This window comes from Protopterus annectens, chromosome 10.part0 (assembly GCF_019279795.1).
Source record: "Protopterus annectens isolate FY-2018-M chromosome 10.part0, PAN1.0, whole genome shotgun sequence".
NCBI lineage: Eukaryota > Metazoa > Chordata > Ceratodontiformes > Protopteridae > Protopterus > Protopterus annectens.
The window spans coordinates 279,860,836-279,885,136 of NC_056744.1; positions in this window are offsets into that span (position 1 = coordinate 279,860,836).

Sequence of the window (24,301 nt, forward strand, 5' to 3'; positions counted from 1 at the left end):
CTTCAGAATTTCCACACTTATTTTAATAGAGCTACCGCTCCAATTGTCTGCTTTGTTTTGGCTCTTAGTTGGCTCTAAGAGCCAAGCCAGCTCACTTGGCTCAGATCTGGCTCGGCCCTTCTTCAGAAATCCCAGGCTTGCCTACCTTTATACACCTGTATTTGAATTGCTTTGCTACTCTTTAGATTATGAAGCTAAAAATTACCTATTATATATATTGTAGCAATGCATGGTGGCTGTAGAAATACGACATTCAGAAATGCTGAAATGTATGAGGAAATATAATTGTTTTATTTTGTAGTAACAATTCCCTATCTAGATAATATTCACACTGAAGCAATTAAGGCAATTAGTGTGCCCATTCCATAATGCCATAGCTCTAAAATGAAAAAAATATAGCATACAAAAGCAATGTTACTTACAGCAACACCAGAGTACCTTCTTAGTTTAATATTGTCTGCTAAAGTCTCTCCTCTTTAAAGTTCCACTTGGGAGGAGGGGGGGTCTCTTTCTCACTATGCATAACATCAGCAGTGAAGAATGCACGTTCAACTTTCCAGTGTTATAGGAAATTTAGTTATATTCTACCTTTCATAAAATTAGTGGTGTACATTAACAGTGCTGTTGGGCTTTATGTATCTAATTCTAAAGGAGTGCCTGCTTTCTTACCAGCAAACTAATGACTAGTGCATATTTATGGAATCACTAGTTTGTAAGTACTAGCTTTTGCCACACAAGACTGAGGTTGTGGTACCCTGAGGATTTCACCTTTTTCTTGACATGTAGTAACCTCAGAGGTGGTATACTTAATTAGCAAGGATGTGTGGGTGTAGATCCACACTTTAGGGGTGTGTCTCTAGCAAAAACATTTGCTAGTACATTTGTAGTACTTTTTTTTTTTTTTTACTTTGTATGCTGTCTGCATTCAAGTGATGTTGCTATTTTTTTAATGACAGTTTTTGACTATCAATCACAAAACATTTGTGGCTTCATTAACAAGCCCTCTGATGTGTTTTTTTTTTTCTTATATTGTTACTCCATCCTATTTTAGGCATGTAAGATCAAATGCAAGTTTAAGGTCAGGCTGCAGGAATATTATAGAAGAGTGAATCATGATTGCCCTGGTTGCCCTACTGTTTGCATTTTGATCTTATACATTAAAACAAACTGCTTTTTTTAGAAGTTACTATACTGGAGCAAATTATTTTTAAGTGTCAGAGGTGGCAAAACACAACTCTTTTATTACATGCAAAGTTTGTTTATATAGAAATTGTGTCCTCTAAATCCCTTTAACTGCAATCATGACCGTAATCTTAAAAACTGACAGTTTGGCAGCTTATTTGTTCAATTCCTTAATCAGTTTTGCTTTGTTGGTAGCGCTTTAAGTGCTTGTGTATTTTTTTCTATTTTATACTCCATGGAAGGTATATGGAAAAGTGTTGGGGGAAAGCAGGGTATTGCATTTAGCCTTGTCATTTTTATTTATCTGTTTACTTTTTAGTAGCTTGCAGAAATTGAAAGAACCATCCTGCTACTGCAACGATTGAAGCTGTCAACAAATAACCTCTCACCCCTCCTTACCTATTGCATTTCCAAAACCCTCATGATATCCATTCAGTCATGCTCCAGTCATTGGTACTTAATCACGTAGGCCTAGTCCTTTCACTAATGTCAATGATCTTCATGATGATATTGCCATGTGTTCACCCTACCAATGTTATATATCTCAAGCTGATATGTGTCTTGTTTTTGTTCCCCTTTAAACTGCAATGTTTCTTTTTCTTCTTCACACCTCCCATTTGAACCTGTCAGTGGTGAACCAGACATCTAAATCTCTTACTCATATACACTGACCTTTTCAAAGTGCAGTCTATTCTTTTTTATCTTGACTGGAAACGTATCACTCCTCAAAGCCAGTGTAGGGACTGATTTAAACATTTTCTTATTACTTTGTAGTTATGTGATTTTCAAAAAAATGGATATAACTTGGCCATTTTTATCGACATGCATACAAATTAACCATACCTCTCAACTGTCCAGATTTTTGCAGAATGACCAGATTTTTGATGTAGCTTTTCTGCCTGTTCCTCATAAAATTTGTAGTTCTCTGGCAAGTCACTGAAGGTTGAAGTCACTATAAAAGGGCAGACATTTGAGTTTCAAACTTTATACCTTCAGAAAATGTATGCTAGTGCAAACGTTGTTATTCTATCAACTTTTTAAGTTTATAAGAGCAATATTTAAAATCTGTCCCTATTTTTGGGCCTTTGCCCCCCCCCCCCCATTATTTTAGGCTTCATCCTGATTTCATGCCAAAGAAGTTCAAAGATGCATAAACAAAAGAGCTGAGGGCAGCCCTGATCTTATGAACTGCAGTGCTTGCATTGTACTACTTTGTTTGCACAATATATTTTACAACTGCAAGGATACTTTGAATAAATACAGGTTAAATGCACTTTTGCTTGAAAAGAAGAGTTAAGAACTAAATTTGATAACAGTGCAAATCGTGCCTTTGGAACTGGATTGCATCCCTTCACCCCTAAAACTTACTGTACCTCAGTAGAAAGGAGAACACTCCTTTGCACTGACCGACTTTGAAGAAGTGTTTATTTAATTTTGCAAAAACCCAGAAGCATGATTAAGAATAAACAGCTGGATATATATCCTAATAAAACCGTGTATACCTATCTACTCTAAAATAACTGTGAAACAGATCTGGTTAAAAGTGGTGTCATAGTTTGGGGTTAAGTAGCGAGGAAGCAATAATGCTCAACAGAGTGGGCATTATAATGGAAATAATAGACTGCCAATGGATGTTTGGCAGATAGCCTTTCCACCCCTGGAAAGTTCATTATTCCCCAATTATTCCTATCCTGGAGGACATTTTTGCAGATAGAATATGGCATATCTGTTTAACTGGTTTGTATTTGTTTTATTATTAGTATATTCACATTTTTATTTTATGCTGCAGGGCTAGCCACACAGTAGTGTAAACCTTGACTCTAGATGATTGTCACTGGTGTAGTGACACCCCGACATCATGTGCAAAAATGGGAAAAGGGGTTGTGGATGGGTGGATGAATGGATGGATATATTTTTATTTTATATCTTTGGTGTAAAATAGTTCCTCTGCCTAATGTTTCATAGTTACAGTAGGATATGTAATTGTTACTAGAATGTACCAAAGAATCATAGACACAGCTATATTTCCTAGGAGTAAACAGCATGCATGAGATACAGTAGGGGGATGGGGTCAGGAAGGCAGGAAGTTGGTTATGATGAGGATTAGGGTGTTTTGTAAAAGTAGATGGGTAGGCAGAGGATAAATATAAAAAGCCACAGAGGTGGCCAGGCATGATCTCTTTTCAACAGCATAGCAGGACAGAGCAGAACAGTCATCCTCCCACCCTTCTTTGTAAAATCAAGAAGAGGTGTAAATAGCACAAAGTAATATGTGATAGTGCTGATTGATATGAATAGGTAGGTGCTTGCTGACACTTAAGGATGATCGCATTATGGATTGGGAAGGAATTTCTTTCTTTCTCACTGGGTTTTCAGGTCTTTGCCTTCTTCAACAAATAGTAGATATGGTAGGTAGGTGACACAGCCACAAAGGGCAGAAGAGCAGACTTGGAAGATGAAAAATGCAAACTAGTGTGCTTGGCCTGTGGAGGGTTGTAAGCTCGGACAGCTTTGTCCTTCTCTGGGTGGGTCACCCCATAGTGTAGCAGGCATGCTTGGGGGTCACAGCCTAGGGTCCTTCAAGTGGCAGATCCCCTTTGGCCAGTGGTATCTGGCTGAATGGTGATCGGGGACTGTCAGTGTTTGGTTGTAGATCCTTTCAACTATTCATGTTGGTTGAGCATTTACACAGAGTGTGACGATATTTTATGGCCTGGTTGATGTGACTTACTTCCATGTTCTGCCTTTTATGTACATTTAAAAATGCTGGGTTGACATTGATTGGTCTGATTGGCATTGACTACTTTTGTTTTATTTCAGCATGCATGCTAAACATCAAGTTTTAAATATGTGTTATTGAAGAAAATAGAAATTAGGAGGTCCTTGTAAATGCCCTGCATTACTTTTGTTAACACTTTCATCTGCATTAGTTTTGTTGCACTCTAATTATTTTTATTTATTTATTTATTTGTGCTCTCTAAACTGCTGCATTAAGGAGTCTAAAGAATATGGACGTTGATTCATTTTTTAACCGTGTCCCTGCTTCATGATGGTTTAATATGCTGTCATGAAGCCTCTGACTTCATACTGAGCTGTCTTTATGCATTAATACCCTATTGGAGAACATGTGCTCTCCAATAGCATATTGAGTTTATGATCGACTGCACTCTAAGTACTCTTAATATCTTGTCCAAGATTATTGATAACTGCCTACACTATAAAATGGCACTGATACATACCTCTCAACCATACCAAATTCCATGGTATTTACTGGTTTTGATGTCAAGAAATTGGGGTGCCACGAATTCTCAAGTGTCCCCTTTAATTCCTGATTTTTTATAATTTTTTTTTTGTATTACAACTTGAAATTTGTGGCTGCCATCACCACGCATCACCAGCCTACAGGTGCATGCATGATGACATCAGCTACTGCCTGTTGGACTCTGTGTCTGTGAATATTTATTTTAAACTGTTTTAGAGGAAAATAGGGAATGGCAGCTGTGTACACTTCAAGTTTTGCAGAGTCCTTCCAGCACCAACCCACACATGTCTACCTCAACCTCCAAGTAAGAAACAAGAATTGTAATTATATTTTCATCAGATACGCATGCTAACCATCCATTTTATTATTGTAACTGCACTCTTTTCTTGCTTACTCTTAAGTGGAGTTATTTCTGGCCATTAATTCACTAGATTAGTTGTACTGTATGTAAGTCCGTCCATTATGGTGCATTTATCTCCATTGTTTTTGGTGTGTGTAGGGAGTTCTGGCCATTCTATTCAGAAGGTGCATTTATAATGCAGTAGGAAGATGTTCAATTCATTATATCACCATTTTGGCGTGTATTAAAGACAGTCAGTTCCTAGTTTAGTTGTATTAAAGCCCAACCAATAAGGTGCATTTATCAGCTGTGTCTGGCCATTAATTCACTAGTTTAGCTGTTTGTAAGTCCGACCGTTAAGGTGCATGTATCGTCATTATTTTTGTGTATGTGCGTGTGTGAAGGTGCATGTATCGCCATTGTTTTTGTGTGTATGTGTGTGAAGGTGCATGTATCGCCATTGTTTTTATGTGTGCATGTGAAGGTGCATGTATCAACGTTGTTTTTGTGTGTGTCTGAAGGGACATGTATCGCCATTGTGTGTAGGTGCATGTATCGCCAGTGTGTGTGTGTGCGTGTGAAATTCCCCTGGTAAATATACCTGGTGGCTAGAGTTACTCAGGCTCAAACCCTGTACCTTGGGTACAGGTAGCAAGAGCCTGAATTCCTTACCCACCAGCACTTGTGAAAACTGTCCAGAGTTTTGCCTCATATTTTTATTCTGTCCCAAATAAAATCTGTGGTTTTCTGGATTTTTGTGGCAAATCAGTGAGGACTAAATTCATTAAATAATGACAGGCATTTGAATTTCAGACTTCATATTCTTCAGAAAATACATGGTAACACAAAATCTTTTATTCTAGCAATTTTCTAAGTTTATAAGATCAGTATTTGAAATTTGTCCCTATTGTTGAGGCTGTATTCCCCCATTATTGGCTTTGTCTAGTTTTTTTGTGCTAAAAGGTTGAGAGCTATGGTGAGAATTGAATTCACTGAATATTTTTGAGGCTATATTCCCCCATTATTGGCTTTGACCAGTTTTTTTGTGCAAAGAGTTTGAGAGTTATGGTGATAACTGAATTCACTAAATATTTTTGGGGCTGTATTCCCCATTATTGGTTTTGTCCAGGGTTTTTCTGTAAGAGGTTGAGTGCTATAGTGAGAACTGAATTCATAAATTATAGCCATTTAAGTTTCAGTCTTCCTATCTTTCAGGAAATGCATGGTGGTAACACATTTTATTCAAGCAACTTTCCAAGATTATACAAGCAATGTTTAAAATGTGTCCCTGTTTTTTGGGATTTTGTCCTCCCCAATAAATTCTCACTTTTTCCAGATTTCTTGTGCTGTAAAGTTGAGAGAACAGTTGAGTGTCAAATGGATTTTACAAGGAGCTGAGAGCTTCAGGGGAAGGGAAGTTTAGTGCTGCTTTTGCCAAGAATGCTTGTATTGTTAGTAGCACAACAGGTAGTGTACTTGCTTTTGATGCAGAAAGCTGTGGGTTCTACTCCCACAGTATGTAGATGCATTGCTGATACTGTACTGTGTTGTACTTTTAAAGGGGGTGGATGCTGCAGTCCTGAGAATATCGTCTTTGGTGGAGATAACTAGTAACTATGAACCTGGTTTGCCATCCTTTCTCTATTGCAATATTACTAGCTTATCATTTTTTAAATCAACATAGGCAATTTATTCCTCAAGGGCAGCAGGCACTTTATTTGTAGATGAAACAATGAAATATAAAGTTGCTTGCTAGCAGCAACCTCTTCATCAGTTACAGATCTCTTTAATGTGGAATTATTTAGATGATGTTTACTTCTGCAGAGATTGTGCATATTTACTGATAATGGTGGATTGTAGAAGTTTGAGCAGACTTTTATGACAGAAATATTATGAATTGGGCAGTTTTGTCATTATTGGCTCATGCATTTTGTTTCATTGCTTACTGGAAAAATGTTCAAAACAATAAATTTAAAATGTGCTCTAACAAATGTACTGTATTATACAAGGTATATAATTTAATACGATCAGGAAGGTGTATCAAAGAACATGTGTGTTTTATGTGCAAGGGGCCTATGATTTGAAAACAGCCCAAAGGAAATCTTTATCTGCCACTCGCCAGGTGCATTTTCTTTGAATGTGGGTTTCAACGCTGTTTCAATTAATGTGAATTTCAAGGGCAGAGAAGTTTTAGTGCTAAGTCTATTTTCATTGTGAGACTGCATTGCTTTGTTTAGCAGATGTCAATTAGTGTTTGTGCTGTAAATTGTAAAATAAAAGTTTTAAATGAAATCCAAATCATTGTAAAAGTAAAGCAGTATGCACATTATAGTGTTTATGGTAAATGGGGCAAAATAGACAAGTAATGGGGCATTTGAATGGCTGCAGGGGGGAGGGCTGTGTATGGGGGGTGCCATTCAACCATGATTTTGTGATGGTGAAAGGGCAGCAAACTCAAAGACATACCTGGGTGGCAGAAACTGTAGCTACACCACTGATCAGTAGGCCATGGATAATGACTTTTGGAGGTCCTAGCAAACTATAATATTATTTTGCTAAGATTAGAATATTGCCTACCATTAAATGCCCTACTTTTACCATAAAACGCACATACTGCAAGTCACCAAAAGCATAATCCTAAGGTTCATCATTTTCTCCCTTCCCCAGTGAACATCATAGGATCATAGGAAGTTACTAGACTATTGGCCCTGAGGCCCTTACAAGCCTAACCAAGAATTTAGCCCATGCTCCATATCTCATTGCTACACATTTAAAAAAATGGTTACCATTTACTACATGGTCTGGGGCCATATTTTGGTTGTCTGCTCTTCAGTTTGCATTTGAAAGTTGATATCCCACAAGTCCATTAGAGTGGGTTGGTTTGCATAATTATGTATGCAAATTTTATGTTAATAGACATACAGATGTGTACCTATTTTTCATGGGCCTTTGTCCAGATTTTTGATGTTTCCAGGTTGAGAGGTATGAACACATCCAATGAGTTGTTGTGCCTTAGAGTTTATTATAAATGGTTTATGTTAGCTAAGGCATGATTTAATTGTTGTCTCTGTCTAACAGAGACATAGCTACCAGACTTGAGGTAGATTTTTGATGTCCCATCCACTGGTCCAGGTTAGGTTTGAATAGAGTTAGGGAAGGGTTCTGCTTCACATGAATGGGAAGTCTATTTGAGAGAATGGGAATTCTCTGAGATGTATACCTGCCCCTCCAACATGTACTATTTATGTCATAAGTTTATGTCCTTAGATTTTGTAGTGATGCCATGCATTCGACAGATATTTAAAAGGTCCATCTGAACAAGATCCAAGGATGCCTTGCATTCCAGGGATAGATCACTTCTTAGCACTATGTAGGAAACAGAATTTAGAGATAGGGTTTTGAGATAATCTGTTTAGGGCAGTGTGTTTCAACCTGTATCCTTTTTCTGAGGAAACGCTGTAGACCAAGATGTTGAGAAATGGCTCCTGAGGGTAGTCATAGCAGTATGGAGTGAAAGGCATATCGAAGATGAATGAAAAATAAACATATTAGTGCCAGTGTACAAGAACAAAGGGGACATCCACAACTGTGGTCAGTACAGAGGTATCAGACTCCTGTCACACTACATGAATGTTTTGGAGAGAGTGAATAATATATAAATAGACAGAGTTGCAGAAAGTAAGATGAGCAGTTCAGATTCACATCAGGATGCAGCACAACTGACCCAAAGTTTACAGTACTACAGATAGTCGAGAAGAAGCTAGACATGAGGAAAGACCCCAACCGGGCATTCCTAGACTTGCAGAAAGCATATGATTAGGTCCAAGAAAGCTGATTTGGGCAGTCCTACAGTGATGTGATATCCCAGAAACATTGGTAGAATTTGTGCAAGCTATATACAAGAATCCAATGAGTCAAATACTAACAGTATTCAATCTCAAAGAGAGGATCCCAGTGGGAGTGGGTATGCATCATGGTTCAGTTCTGAGTCCATTGCTGTTAATCTTTGTGATGGACAATATTAGCATACAGGTCAGAGGTGACAGATAAACAAAGTTTCAAAATGCAGATGATGTGACAGTAGAAGTCGACTCTGAACAAAAACTTCAGCAAAGGATAAGGAAATGAAATGCAAAGCTGAAGGCACATGGGCTGAAACATGAATACAGATAAGACAGATGTAATGGCAGCAAATGGGGGAAATCACAATAAGCTGATAACTGATATAGAAGGGAAGATAGTGGAACAGGTTAATAACTTCAAGTGTCTGGGAGTGGTGGCTGAGAAGAAGTCAAGTATGAATGATGAGGTCAAAGCTAGAATCAGAGGGACAGCAGTAAAATGATACAGAGTGCCAGGAGTAGTTTATGACAGAAGAATGCCAAAGAAGCAAAAAAGTAAGGTATACAAAACAGTGGTGCAACCAGTACTACCACACGGTGCAGAAACCTGGGCATTAAAGGCAGAGTAGATGAGAAAGCTAGATGTAATGTTGATGAAGTTCCTGTAATAGGTAGTAGTATGCATGCTGTGGGACAGATGAAGAAATGAGGACATAAGAGCAGAAGCCAAAGTAGCTCCAGTTGTAGAGGTCAAATAGAACAGATTATAGTGATTCAGGCATGTGCAGAAAAGCAGAGGCCAATCTGTTGAAAAAGATTTGAGGTGGACAGGAAGTAGGCAAGATGAAACAAGGGCATCCAGCAAAGTAATGGATGGACTATGTGAGAGAATGCCTGTGACAATCAGGCATGGCTGTTGAACAGGGTAGGAGAGTAGCATTAAAATGAGATGGAAGGCAACAGTTGACATGGCACCTCAACCCCATGTTGAAAATGAGAAAAATGGCAGAGATGATGATGATGATAATGATGATGATGATAATGATAATATAATTCTGAGAAATCATCCACTAATAACCCTCAATGACATCTATGTCCACTTGCTGAATATGCAGCTATGTTTCACTTTGATGAGATTTCCCTAAAAGAAAAGTACAGTTATGTAAGCTCACCTTACCTTAACAGTAGATGTTTGAATGATCACTGCTGCAGTAGCATTAGCTATATGGGTTATATCCAGCCAAGAATATAACAACTAGCCAGCTTCCAAAGTTAAAGAGCACCTCCCTTGTACCCAAATTGTCAAGTAGCTCAGGTTAAGCTGATTAAAAGAAAAACAGGTTTGCACATGAAGCCCTTCAGAGCATGCCATTCCAGCAGACAGAAGGAGGCTGAGCCCTAAAAGGATAAGGCTAGGCATTACAAAAAAAATAAATCAGTAAAATAAAATAAATGTCCACACCCTGGCATACAAAATGCACTAAAAAACAAAGGAAAAGAAGAGAGGGAGTGCCTACTGTAGCAGTGCTAATTTGAACATCTACTGTTATGATACATTGAACTTATACAACTGTATTATGTTCTTCATATTGATAATTGCTGCAGTAGCCATAGCTATATGGGTAGATTACCATAGCTAACTACATCTGGGAGATGGAAGGAGAACGGTTCAGGAACCCCTGAAGAATGGTCCTAGCAAAGCATGATTTACACTAAGAGAAGGAATCCAGCTTATAGTGCTTTGCAAAAGTATGTAGAGAAGACCAAGTAGCAGCTTCTAGAATACTTCTAGAATCCAAACCTTTCCAAAAAAGCCATAGAAGAAGCAAAGGCACTGGTACACTGAGCTTTGATCCTGCCTGGATTAGATTTATCATAATGAGTATAACAAAAGGCAAGAGCCTTAGACAACCATTTAAAAAAAGACTGTTTTGACACCAGTTATAATTTTTTACCTTCATAAGAAATGAACAACTGATCCGATGATCAGAAAGATTTAGTTCTGTCAATGTTGCACCTGAGTTGCCTGTAGATTTCCAAGGTATGGAGTATCTTTCCTTCCTCATTTTTACATTCAGGAAAGAAAACAGGGAGATGAATAGTTTGACTTAAAGTAAACGGAGATACCACTTTAGGTATAAAAGAATTAGTTCTCAAAAAAACATGCCCTTGTAGAAAATGAGGTAGGGTTGACTCACTATACGAGTTTGCAACTCACATACTCTTCATGCAGAGGTCAGAGCAATCAAAAAAACAGTTTTCCATGCTAAGAACCACAAGTCAGCCAGATTAGCTGGTTCAAATGGAGCAAGAGTCAATTTCTCTAACACAAAATTAAGATCCCAAGGAGGGGCCTCCAGTTTACTTGGATGCCTCTTATGCAAAACCCCCTCGAAGAACATTTTCACATGCAACTGCCTTGAAAGAGAAGGATCCATGAGCAGACATGCTGAATTAGCTGATAAATTAACCTTTATAGAGGAATAAGAAAGGCCATAGGATAGGAAGTCAGACAAATATTATAAAACCTGAATGGGTGCTGGTTATATTGTTGCATCAACTAGAAAATCTTTTTTTCATTTGCTAATATATGATTTTCTAGTAGCAGGCTTTTTGCCTTTATTAGTACCTGATGCACGTCCCCAGAAATCTGATGCTAAAAAGGAATTAAGACCCTATCATCCTGACTGTAAATTGAAGATGATTGACAATGGATTGCATCAACACACCTTTTCTTGTTTGAGTAGATCCATTCTGTGAGGAAGCTTGTGTAATTGCCCCTGGCCATTTCTAAAAGAAGAGAAAACCATGATTGCCCAGGCCAGAAGAAAGTCATCAAAATGACTTTGGAGGATTCCTTCAGAATCTTCAGAAGTACAGTGGATATTAGTGGAAAGAGTGGAAAGGCATATCAGGAGCATTCCTGTCCAATGAAAAGAAAAATCATGTCTTCCAGGCCTTTTTTTATGGAGTTCTGAAACAGAATTGTGTCAAGTTGATTGTTCAGAGAGGAGGCAAAGAGGTCTACTTGACAAATCTAGTTTCCATTCATGAGGGTCTGCTCTGGTCCTGCTCAGTTTGTCTGCCACACAGTTTTGTTCTGAAGGAATGCAGGATGCCAGTAGAGTGAGATTATGCTATGAAGCTATATCCCAAGCTAACATACCTAGTCTGCAAAGGGGTTGCGACCTGGATCCCCTTGCTTATTGATGTGCCACATCACTTTGGTATTGTCTGTAAACACCTGAAGAGAAGATAGTTCAAAGAATTGAGTGCCTTAATCAGGGCAATCAAATTCTTGATATTTATGTGTTTGCATCTGTCCTTGGTGTCCCACACCCCCCCTTGCACTTTTATCTCTTCTGAAGCTGCTCCCCAAGCAAAATCTGAAGCATGTGAGGGGAGTGACTCCTTGAGAACCGAGAGGGAGAATCAGAGACCTTGATTTAAGGATATCTCTTGTTCCCATCAAGGATTTCTCTTCTGGCAAACTCCAGTACTGGGATATGAAAAGATTTCAGATACAATTGCATCTTTCTCTTAGTCTTGCCAGGGGTATCAGGAGAATCCTAGATGCTATAAGACCTAAAATCCAGAGCTATTCCCTCACAGTGACAGTGGAAAAAATTAGAAAGACATCTAAATGAAGATTGTTTTTTTTTTTTCCAGTGGAAGAAAATCTCTTTGAAATGAGGTGTCTAGTTGACATCCCAGGAACACAATCTTAGGTAAGGGAATCAAAAAAGACTTTTGAATTTTCAAGAGATCTCTCATCAAAAAGACAGAGATTCCTGACACTTTGTAAAAGATAAGGGAGTTGTCTAAATATGGAAAAATGTGAATATCCTGTAGACATTTTGTGAACACTCTTGGTACAGTGGATAGTCTAAAGGGTAACGCAGACAACTGATAATGTGATCCAGGCACACAAAAACCTTAACTCATTACATCCGAGTGACGCCTCCAGGTGCATCTGCAGTTACCTCCTACTGCTCCTCTAGGCTTCAAATATTACTTGTTCATATTTGCATTAATAATTCCAAAACCATGCTTCATACAAGGTATCAGAATATTTTTATCTTGAGGCATACATGATGGCAAACACAATTATATTGATGTTTGACCTCTGTCAATGAGTATTTGTTAGAATTGTAAGGTGATAACTTCATTTTTAAAGGCACAAGCCACACCCACTACGAGTTAAAGGTACACACTCAAAAGAGTTGTACCTGAAGTCTGGAGGAATTGAAATGTAATGGCAAATATCTTTTAAATCTAGTGTTACCAGGAACTTGAAAGAGGAAGGAAAGGCAAGAAGTTGTGAAGTAACATAATTTTGAATTTGGGTACTATCACAAACAGGTTTAGGAAAGGAAGATCCAGAACTTGTCTCCAAGCATTTTTTTTCTTTGTATCTAGGAACATACTTGAATAAAACCCCTTCTACACCTGGGAAGGAGAAACTGGTTCTAGCATTATCCGAAACCACCAAAAACATAAATGTTCAGGAACCACAAAGAAAAGAAGGATGACCAGTTTCCTTAAAACACTTAACACACTTTATTAAAATGTGTGGTTCTATCACTACTTGTGACAGCATGTGATGAAAACCAGATGGAAACAAAGCAGTCTAGTTTGCAGGATGAGGAATGACCCCTTGGAAAGGAGGAATTAACTACTAGTGCCATCTGTAACCCTGATGAATGATTTTCAGAATACATTTGTCTGAAACAATTGGTTGCCAAAGAGAAAATAAGGATTCAGACTTTCTGGAAAAGAAATAGGGCTAGGGTGGGAGGGGGTCACAAGGACTCATGAATAATCATTCAGACTTGTTGGAGTGTCCTTGGTTTTGGGAGGTTTGAGACTTCTTTTTAACCTCCTTCCCAGTTCTTCTTAAACATCTGTTTACCTGAATTCAGTTGATACTGTTTATTCTGTTTTTTTTTATCAAAAGTGGTTGAGGTGAAAGAAAAACTATTGGGTGATTTGGCAAAGGAGGGTTGAAAAATCTTAAAGATTCCCTGGATAAGCCTGCCACTTTCATCAAAAAATTTGAACATCTCTGCAGCAGAGGGGCCACACACTAAATCTCTAGCCAATGGAGAATTTAAAATCTCATTTTTGTGTCATCTGGAAGGCTCTGAAAATGCAATCAAGCAAACCTAAAACTGTACAAGTGGCCATAGTTCTGCAAGAATTATCATAGAGTATCAATAGAGTCACACGCACACTACAAACAATAACAGTGATCTATGCAATGGAATAAATTAAGCTATTTAAAGCAGGTTTTTCTTCACAAGAAGAAACTGTAGATAAAACATTTCTCATACTTTCATAATATATCAGAATAAACATATGGGCCTGACTATTTAAAATTCTGAAATTTAAAGTTGCAGAAGTACACACTTTTCCCCCATACCTATCAATAATTTTCCCATCCTTATTAGAAAGAGTATATTGGAGTTAACTAAGTACTTTGCAGAGGAGTTAACTAAGGCTATAGCTACTGGGTCAGGTTTGGGAATACATATAAAAATTTAAAAGACTGAGGAACTTTATACAGCCTGTCTGTCTTTTTAGGGACAGCTATCAGAAAAATTTCAGACAGTAAGACACATCATAAAAAGCCGACAGAAAGGAAGAATGGGTTTATGTTCTGGAAACTCATTCTGTAACAACTAATAGTATTTTTGAGGGACTGAGAAACCTCAGTGCTCTCTCACTGAAAACAGGACATTCTAGCAATTGTCTCAGAAAGAGAAACCCTTATAGGGAGAATCAGAAAGAGAGCTCTCCTCTGAGTCTGAACCAGAAATCTGAGGACAAAATCCTAAATCTGTCCCTGCATCTTTCTGTTCAGATTCAGAGTCTTGAATCTCTTCAGGAATAAAGGCATCCCTGATTCTTTTACCAGAAACTACTCTACAAGATGGATCAGTAGCCTAAACCAAACCTGAGCCAGTGCCAGTAAACTACTCCTATCCAAAGAAATTTGAGGAAGAGTAGATATATGCTTGGATTTCTGTTTCTTTTTGACAGGAAAAATGTGGCCAATCATGTCAGTAATGGCAACCACTGATTCCACAGGGACAGGCACAGAATACTGACACAACAGGGAGACATTTCCTGGTCCCTCTTCCAGGGTGAACTAGAGTGTTTTTGTTGCCCTCTAAGTGGACCCCAACAGCTGCAGAGGATGTGATTAATCCATAGTAGCTATGGGTACTACACCAGTGGGATCCCAGGTAAAAGATGAGTGGTTTGAAGTACAACAAATAGCCACAACAGAGTGATCCACCTGTGGCTGATGCAAATTGATAGCCTGCTGTAGTTGCAAAAGATGTTTGCTTAACTTTTTCTTGTTGTGGGTAGAAGAAAGATCAACCATGGGACTGACAATCTGTTCCATGCTCAAGCCGAAAATAGTGCCTCTGTCCTGTGGAAAGCAAATAACAAGGCCAGTAAAACTACCAATCTACAAAAGTTAATTTTTTGACAGAAAAAACAGTAAAAAAGTACTTGCAAACAGTATGGAAGACTCACAACCTTAAAATAAACATAATTTCACCACAGAAAATAGTTTATCAGTTAGATAATGATAACACTATTTTTAAAATGACAGAAATGTGTCCTCACTTTAAAAGTACATTACAGTCTTGAGACAATCCATTAAAACACAATACTTCCAGCTTTAAAATAATTTTCCTGAAGAGGAAAGTAATAAAACTGCAGTAAAAAATAAGAAATGGAATTTTTTTGTTTTTCTCAAAAGGAACTTATCAGCCCAGCTAAGGAAAGCACAGTTCGACTATAGATCTTTAAAAGCCTCAGAGGAGTATACTCTTTGGTGGTAGTAAAGCCCTGAATGGCTTTGCAGCCAGTCTTATCTTTTAGTCAGCTCAGGTTGAGCTGCTTGACACTTTGGGCACATGGATGGTGCCCTGAAGCTTTGGAAGCTGGACAGCTGTTACAACCTTGACAGAATATAACCCATGCAGCTAAGGTTACTGCAGCAGTGATCAATATGAAGTACATCTAACAATGTTCTAAAAAGCTCAAAACACTTCTCATCCAAAACCTCTCCACTCCACCCTACTTTCTTTAAAAGAGAAAGATATACCAATGACATTGCCATGCCTCTGACCTTTACTACTCCAACCAGTTTTAATACATTTCTTCATTATCCTTCTTCCTAAAGTACCCTCCACAAAAAACATTAAGAACTGTCAACCCATCTCCACTCTTTGCTCTCTTGCTAAATGATTTTTAAAAATTTTTGATTATTATAATTGTGTAGAAATTTGAAGTTTTATAATAAAACACTCTTACTCCAGATGAGGAAGTTCTTGCAGGGTGGTGTAAATTTGGTGGCATAAAGAACATAAGAGTCTAAGAAAGAGGGTCATAAAATGCCTATGCAGACATATTAAAATATAGAAAAGGGATAGCATGAAATAATGACCACTCAATTGCTTCAAGGAAGAAATGTTTTGCTTAGAATGATTGATGACCCTGAGCCAAATTAAATGCTGTAACTTGGACTGAAGTAATGGCAGAAACAAAAATTCAATCACAACATTAAATTTCAAGGTCACAAAGAGATTTGATTTTAATGGTATCACCTAATATCCAAGAGTGTTAAGGAGGAATCAAGAATTTGCTTATCTTGGGACAGTAGTGTAACAATTTCATTGTTATATCCAAGGAAGGAGGAGGAAGCAAGAGAGAGCAGTTCAGAAATTCCAGAGGTATACAGCTCCAATGAAAGACACTTCAAAATTTATATAGATAGATAGACAGATACAGAAAGAGAGAGAGAGAGAGAGAGATGAGGAGGACTTGCCCTAGAAAATAACCTTTAAATTACATAAAAATAGAAACATATTACAAAAAAAACTAAAAAGGTATATAGTCTGGAACTGTGTTATAAAGCTTTCATGTTTCTAGGTACAGGAAATTTATTCAGTAATGCTCATAAAAGTGGACCTATTTCTCTATGCTACAGATTAAACATTTGAATTTACTGTTCATTATACTTCGTGATTTCTAAAAAAAGCAGATTGTGAACCATGGAAAGATTATACAACAAGTGATTTTAATTTGTAGATAAAAATTAAATAAAATTTATAATTTTTAGATAGAAGTAACTCAAAGAAGAGGCTTCCAATGCTATTCATAGAAATACTGAAATATAATTCAAAGCTGATGATAAACATTTGGACCAGGGTATAGTAGTATCATATGAGTAACTTATCAAATAATCTGTCATTCCTCAAATGTAATAAATTATAAAAGGTACTAACTGCTCTCTTCACTATTGGAACCAACCTAAAACATTCTTTACTGGGACATCAGAGCATTTATTAAATGAATGTCAAAAATGTTGTGTATAATATAGCAAACGATTGTGTAGGTAAGTGTAAAAACTATGGGCAAAATACTGTGGCTTGATTGTATTACTGACAAAGTTATATAAATGATCAAGATGAACTAGAACTCCAGTTAGAGACTGATGAAAATAATGTAAATGACACATTATAATAATGTAAATGATAAATAATGGAAATGATCTTAAAGAAATTGAAGATGATAACATTCATAAGATTGTTATCTAAAGTATGTAGACTCTAAGGAGCGAATGGAGCATAAAATATATTAATAAAGTAGGTAAATGAATGTATGTTGTGGGGAAATAAGCATTTATTAAACTTTTAAAATATAATATAATTTTATGCTAATGTTTCTTGAATTTATTTTAAAAGTGTAAGCAATGTTATTTTTTTCACACTTGCAAGTGATTTTTTTGTCTGTGTGAGTGTGTCTACATGAACACAATCAAACACTGTGCTAGAACTACTTTCTGGCATCTTGGACAGGTATGAGCCATGCATGGTACTGTAGTCAGTTCAGCATCACCACTCCAACCATGAGAACCACCAATGTCTGGAGTTGTACTGCTACTTCCATGGATCTAGCTAGAAGTCGTGGTACTACCTGAATGTGAGCAATGTCTGATGGATGAGCTTTCTTCATGACTATGTCCAAGACCACAACCCCTTGGGCTAAAATGTCTGGGTATAGACAGTGCAATCACTGATGGAGCAGTGGATGTAGTGTCACTATGGGTGTGGCATCTTTCATGGCCACCTCTATTAACTCCAGAAGATGTACAGTTCTCCAGCAACATGGATGTCCACCATCTACAACAGATGTTCCATCACAGACACTGATCGATCAAGTGTGTTGTTCATCCTGATCAAGGAGTTGCTCACACAGTTCAGGGAGCCATGCATTCAGAATGCATAATACTCGGCCCTGGTGGAACATGCTTGTGCCTCTACTATGGCCTCACATATATGTCTGTTGACAATTAATGACACTCTAGCATCAGGAGGAGAGTGGATAGTAGGCTTCCTCTGAGCACCCATGCCAACCCTACCCTATGGCACCACACCCTCACAAAGGCTACTGGGAGAAGCAACAGGCTGTAAAACTAAAATAACCACACTAGCTTATTCAACCTGTCACCCTCAAACTGTCCTATGTTACAGGTCTTTGTGTCATGGGTATGCATAGGCATACCAACTGTGTCTGAAATATGGACAGCAGGTGTGGGAACAACAGCTTAAGTTTCATATTGTCCCTTGGGCCCCCCAAACTGTGCCTCTTCCTCACCACCATCATCATCATATGTTACCAATATTCTGACATTAGGTGTTAGGAGTTCCATAGTGTCAATTTCAGGATCACCTGTGATAAGAAGGGAGAATAACATTTAGCACATATTTTCCTTATAAGAAAGATATTTGAAACGTTAACAGACTCTAAAGCAACACAACATTTACTCTCATATAGAACTGAATCTAAATTATATAAAGTAATAACAATAACCAAATGTGTGCTTACCATATGCTGGTGGCTGGCAGCCTGCAATCCAGAAATGCCTGTGTGTGAGGAATGAAAAGGAAAGAAGTCTACTAAGAATCACAATGTAAATGAAACAAGAAAAAGAAAACAATACCCTTTACAAGTGCAGATTAAAAAATTTCATACACAAAAAGGTAGTCAACAGTTGGATTCTCCACCCCCAAAACACCCTCCACTATTTCTCTATCACTGAAGTTTGACTCACAGTTATCGCTGGATCTATATATTTACATCAAACATATAAAATATATGTATATCTAGATATAACAATGACACACTCATTTTGCATACCTGGAAGGTCTGCTTGTGACACTTTGGACCTGTCATCCACATCTGTACCAACATCAAGGATTCAGTGGGAACCATCTGCTGAACTATCTGGATCTCTGACAGTAGGCAGGAATTCCTGTTTCGGTCAATGGTGGTTCAGTAGCAGGGCCGCCCCAATAGCCACCTGTTGCTAGGCAATTGTGGCTACCTTATAGTGGGCTGCAGTTATCATGTCTCTTGCTGGTGTCATATCTGAAAGTAAGTTGTCCCATGCCCTCCAAATGCATTAATGTCATCAACCACCTATTGCCATATCCTGTCATGAGCATATTGGTCACACTTACCTCTCTCTAACAGAAAATCTCCATGGGAATGTAAGACCTGGATAATAACCTCAGTTTCTGCATCATTATATTGTTTCCTTGGGGGGGGGGTACAGATTTCATTTCAGTACTCCGGTATAAGATGAAATAGAAAACAAAACACAAATAATTACATATACAATACCCAGACAGGACAGCTGTGAGTTCAATTATGTGTGATTGCATGTGTCTGACATGCAGTCATCATTTTAAAAGTTAACGGTCACTATGGCTATACACAAGTTAGGACAGCCCCCCCATAATATTTTTTTTCAAAATCAAATATCAACAATGATCTATAACACTTCTGTAGTGCAGATAATGCAGGTCTAACTTGTAATACATTTCAGCATTGATAATTAAAAGTGCAGCAGTAGAAATGTAAGATAAAACTATTATAACTGCCATCTACACTGCTGAAAAGATCATTTAGGTAGAAATTCACAAAAATAACACATTTTGTCTGCTAATCCAGGTAAAAATGGCAGACCTTCCAATAAAGATAGAATACACTGAGCAAACATTGAATTAATTGCAAACTAAAAAAACAAGTCACATAGGATTCTGTAGAATACTTTTTGTAAGGCAGATATGACTATGCCAAAAGAAAGGGATAAAAGATAAACAATTAAGATAAAAAATATGTTTTTCAGTGGCCAGTGCCATTCACCTTTTAATGTTAAACTAAAAGCATTATATAAGAAACAACAACATAACTTGACAATATAGCAGTGCAGAAAATAGATATTTCTCTTAAAGTTGTGTTTTTCTAGCAGTATTGAATTCTGTATGCAAACTGTCTTTCCAGTGTGATACCAGGGCATTAGCTACATGATTACCTTTATATAGTGCAGAGTCAGCCCTGTAAGTACCGTGAGTATATGAATGAGGTTTTAAATCATTAGCATTCCTAAATACCACAATCTGCACTAAGTGCAGAAAAGGTAAACATGGTGTAAGGATCTGCACAGTTACATGGACACACCCTAGCAATGCAAGGAAAATGATTGGGAAGTGAGCTCTGTTAATGGCTTGCAGGTGTCTATGACTAATCGGATGGCAGGAAAATCAGCTTTAACAGTCTCTCCTCTTTCATGTACACCTAGTGAGGGTATGGCAGGGAAAAGACTTAACAAAAAGTCTGACAGTACATTGAGTGATTTAGCAGATTGCCATTCCTATCATTCAAATGCTGACTTTAATGACCATGGTTACTGCCCCATAGTAAGAAATGTTCATATTCAATGGAGTACTTTAAGCATTAATAAAGATAACATATGAGGTAAAACAGAGATAAACTTGCTATTAAGAAATCACAGAAAAGTGAATGAGGCACCACACAGAAAAAAAAGGATCCACATGCAGTGTTTGCAGTTTTTGGTGCAAATTCAATAAAGCTAACATGGTCATTTTTTTATGTGTGCATTGCTGAACATTGTGAACACAGGCATGGTGAGTTTTAGATTCAGTAAACTTTGTGTAGCACTGCTCAGTTGCAAGGACTCACGAGCAAATGTGAAACTTTTATGCAATGCAAATTTCAGCATAGGTAGATGAAATTTATGGTAATGAAGTGACACAACATGATGGAGTGATTCAACAACCTTCAACAGAACCATGTAGATTCTGTGTCCATGTTGGTAGTGTGCGCAGATATTTTCCATGCATAGGAGTTTACATGGAATCAAGGGCATGTAAAATTCCAGATATATGAACAGAATGGCCATAAAAATGTAACAAAACACGTATAATAGCCGAAGTACACTGTGGAGGTCCAAAAGCATCAGGGGGCAGTGTCAAAATAGTAGACATTTAAAGTATTTTTAACCACATATTTGCACAGGCCTGTGCTTGCTGTATAAGGTTTGAAATATAAATAACGGAAACAGTGAAAAGAGAAGTATAATGTAGTGTCACGATAAGTACAATAATACCCCGCCCAGTGCCTTTAAAGTAGTGCTCTCATGCTGTTGCTTAGCTTACATGACCATGCAGTTTCCAGGTTTTTGGCATGGATATTATGCAAATAATATCCTTGCCAAAATATATATTTTTAAGCCCAACATGGATAACTGGATGGGGAACAGAAAATACACCCCTGGGACTCCACCTGTGTCCCTACTGGAAAGGGGCATTAGTGTTGACTTGTGGAGCATGGGCTAAATTCCTAGCTAGGCTTGTAAGAGTATCAAGACCAATAGCCTAACAATTTCCTATGATCTTATGATCTTATAAATGAGAGCAAAAATCAGTGGATTTGTTGAATCACAAAAAGGAGGTACTGTGTAGTGCTGTCCACTTTGTGTAAGCTCTTACATGATGTTTATGTTTCTCATGGATATCGATGATATAAGGGGGTGTCAGGTAACTTTGTTGTTTTTTGAGTGTATCGCACATGTTTACACAGTGCAATGCTTCATGCAAATGGTTATAGTGATGTATACCTGGTATGCATGAGCAGACCACCAACGTATCACACGTGAGCTAGACATCCAAAAATAGAAAGAGGATGCATTCAATCAATATTGCCTGCACTGCTGGGCATCATGCAAACCCAGTAAGTGGGGCTGTAATCTACTCATATCCTCCAGTTATAGGCCTTTATAGTCCTACATTTGTGGTGACATGTCTTAGGTATGGACTGCAGTGCATATGGTCTTGGGTTCAAATACAGGATAGGGTAACTTTTCTCACACTGTTCTGACATTGAAGGTTAAACAAATAAAGTGTAAGTAACATTAATGACAATTTTCTGTACTTTTCATGTGAAATAGGGATGAAAATAAAAAAAAATTACATGCCTTATCTTAGTTATTTACAACTGAGCTCTGCTGCTCATCTGTGTGCATAGCACACTACTGCTCACTGAAGCAGGATCTTTAAATCATGTTAATTATATCCTAAGCAGGTGAATTCTGTCTTAATTAGCCAATCTCACATGGTAGACTTACACAAGAAATGCATAATGTATGCTTAAAGCCTACATTCTGATTTTCCCTCAGTACTTCAAGACCATTGGAGTAGAGACTTGGAAATTTTAACTGAGATAATGCTAGGGGCTGCTGTAGCTGTTCTGCATCTGCATGTGCTAGAGGCTGAAGTCAGTGCTGCTGGTACTGCTGACAATAGGCCTAGACAGAGAAGGAGAAGAGTGTTCAGCTCTAGGGTAGCCTTCTAGGTGCTACATGAGCTGGAGACTGTAGAGCACTACAGGATGGACAGAGACATATTACAGGAACTCTGTGAGCTCTTCCATCCTCTACTCAGAGCCAGAGTGAACTGAAGGGAAGCCATCCCAGTGGAAACTTAGCCCTTAAGATATTAGCTACAGGTACTTTTCAAAGACTAACTGGGGATATGATAGGGGTGTCACAGGCATCAGGATGATATGCACCTACATGCCAGTGAGCACATATCATGTCCCTTTACCCCTGAGGAGAAGGCCAGAAATATGCACTGGTTTGACCATGTAGTGCACTACCCTGAAGTACTGGGTGTTGTAGATTGCACTTATGTACACATTGAGGCACCACCTGGTGAGCAGTGTAGAATCTACATTAACTGCAAGGGATACCACTCTATCAACTGCCAAGTCATGTGCAATGCCCAGGAGATAATCTTGAATGCGTGTGCTGGCAACCCTGGTAGTTAACACGACTTCCATATCTGGCACACATCACAGCTGTACTAGATGTTTCCTAGGGTGGACATTCCACAGGGACATTTACTGGTGGATGCTGATTATGCTCTGGAAATGTGGATGATGACACCCATCAGAAATGCATATACACCCATGGAAGAATGCCATAATGAGGCAAACGCACAAACTTGGAACATCATAGAGTGTGTGTTTGGGCTGCTGACATCATGGTTCTGGTGCCTAGATATATAGGTTCATAGGTTCATAGGTAGGTACTAGGCTATTGGCCCAAGGGCCTACGTAAGCCTAGCCAGCAAGGTACCATAGCTTACGCCACCCAAGAAAGTTATTTTCCTGTGCCACTGTCCAGCAGAGACATTGAAGTGATCCCCAGGGTGTATTTCCTATTTCCCATCCACTCATCAAGTTTTTTTTTTGAAGAGTGCTAATGAAGAACTTTGCTTGACACTGATGGGTAGCTTGTTCCAGAGTATAGGAAGTCTCTGGGACAGGAATCTATCCCTCCAGCGTGTCCTGTTTATTGTGGTGACAAGGTTTAGGTCCTAGAGTGTATAGCTTGGAAGGATTGGGATTTCTTTAGGTGTAGCATGTCCAACAGCTCTGGGTTTGACATAGCTTTATATGTTAGGCAGAGATCACCTCGGAGTAGGCGATATGCTATGGAGTAAAGCTGGAATTTTTTGAGGCGGTCAGTGTAGGGCATTTGTTTGAGGCCAGTAATCCTCTTTGTGAGGTACTTCTGTGGCCTTTCCAGCTGCTGCAGATGTCTTGTGAGGTACATTCAAAAGGCGTTGTACTCTATAATGGGTCTAATGAGTGACGAGTAGAGGGGAACAATGACCTCTTTTTTCCTGGATGAGAACCTTTTTATGATGAGGTGTGCCACAAAGAAGGACTTCCTGACTACTGTGGTGATGTGACTATCAAAGGAGAGACTACTGTTCACCTGGGTCCCAAGGTCTCTTATCACGCATTCGGTGTAAGTAGATTGCTGCCTATGTGGTAGTTCATGGGTACAGAGTTTTTACCAAAGGGGATGACACTGCACTTTTTTGGCATTGAGCTTGAGGCCATGGCTCTGACACCAGATATCTGCTGGACCCTTGCAATATCCTCCACACACATGTACACAGCTTCTTACAGTATGTGTTATGTTCCACAATCTGATCCTGTGCAAACAGCTACAGCAAGTTCAGCAGCAGGCAGGGGTACACATCTCCCCAACAAAGCCTAGGTCACCACAGTCACAAAAGGACTCAGGAGAGGAACACCCAGCTGCTGCTGTCCCTGTGGGCAGACATAGGCATGCTCAATATGCCCTTGCTTTGACTACAATACTATGCATAGCACATTCACTGACCACCTATGGACCTAGGGATTAATACCTTTTTCCTACTCACATACATACATTAAAAATGATGTCAGGCAACTCACACAACCTGTACCTTTCCA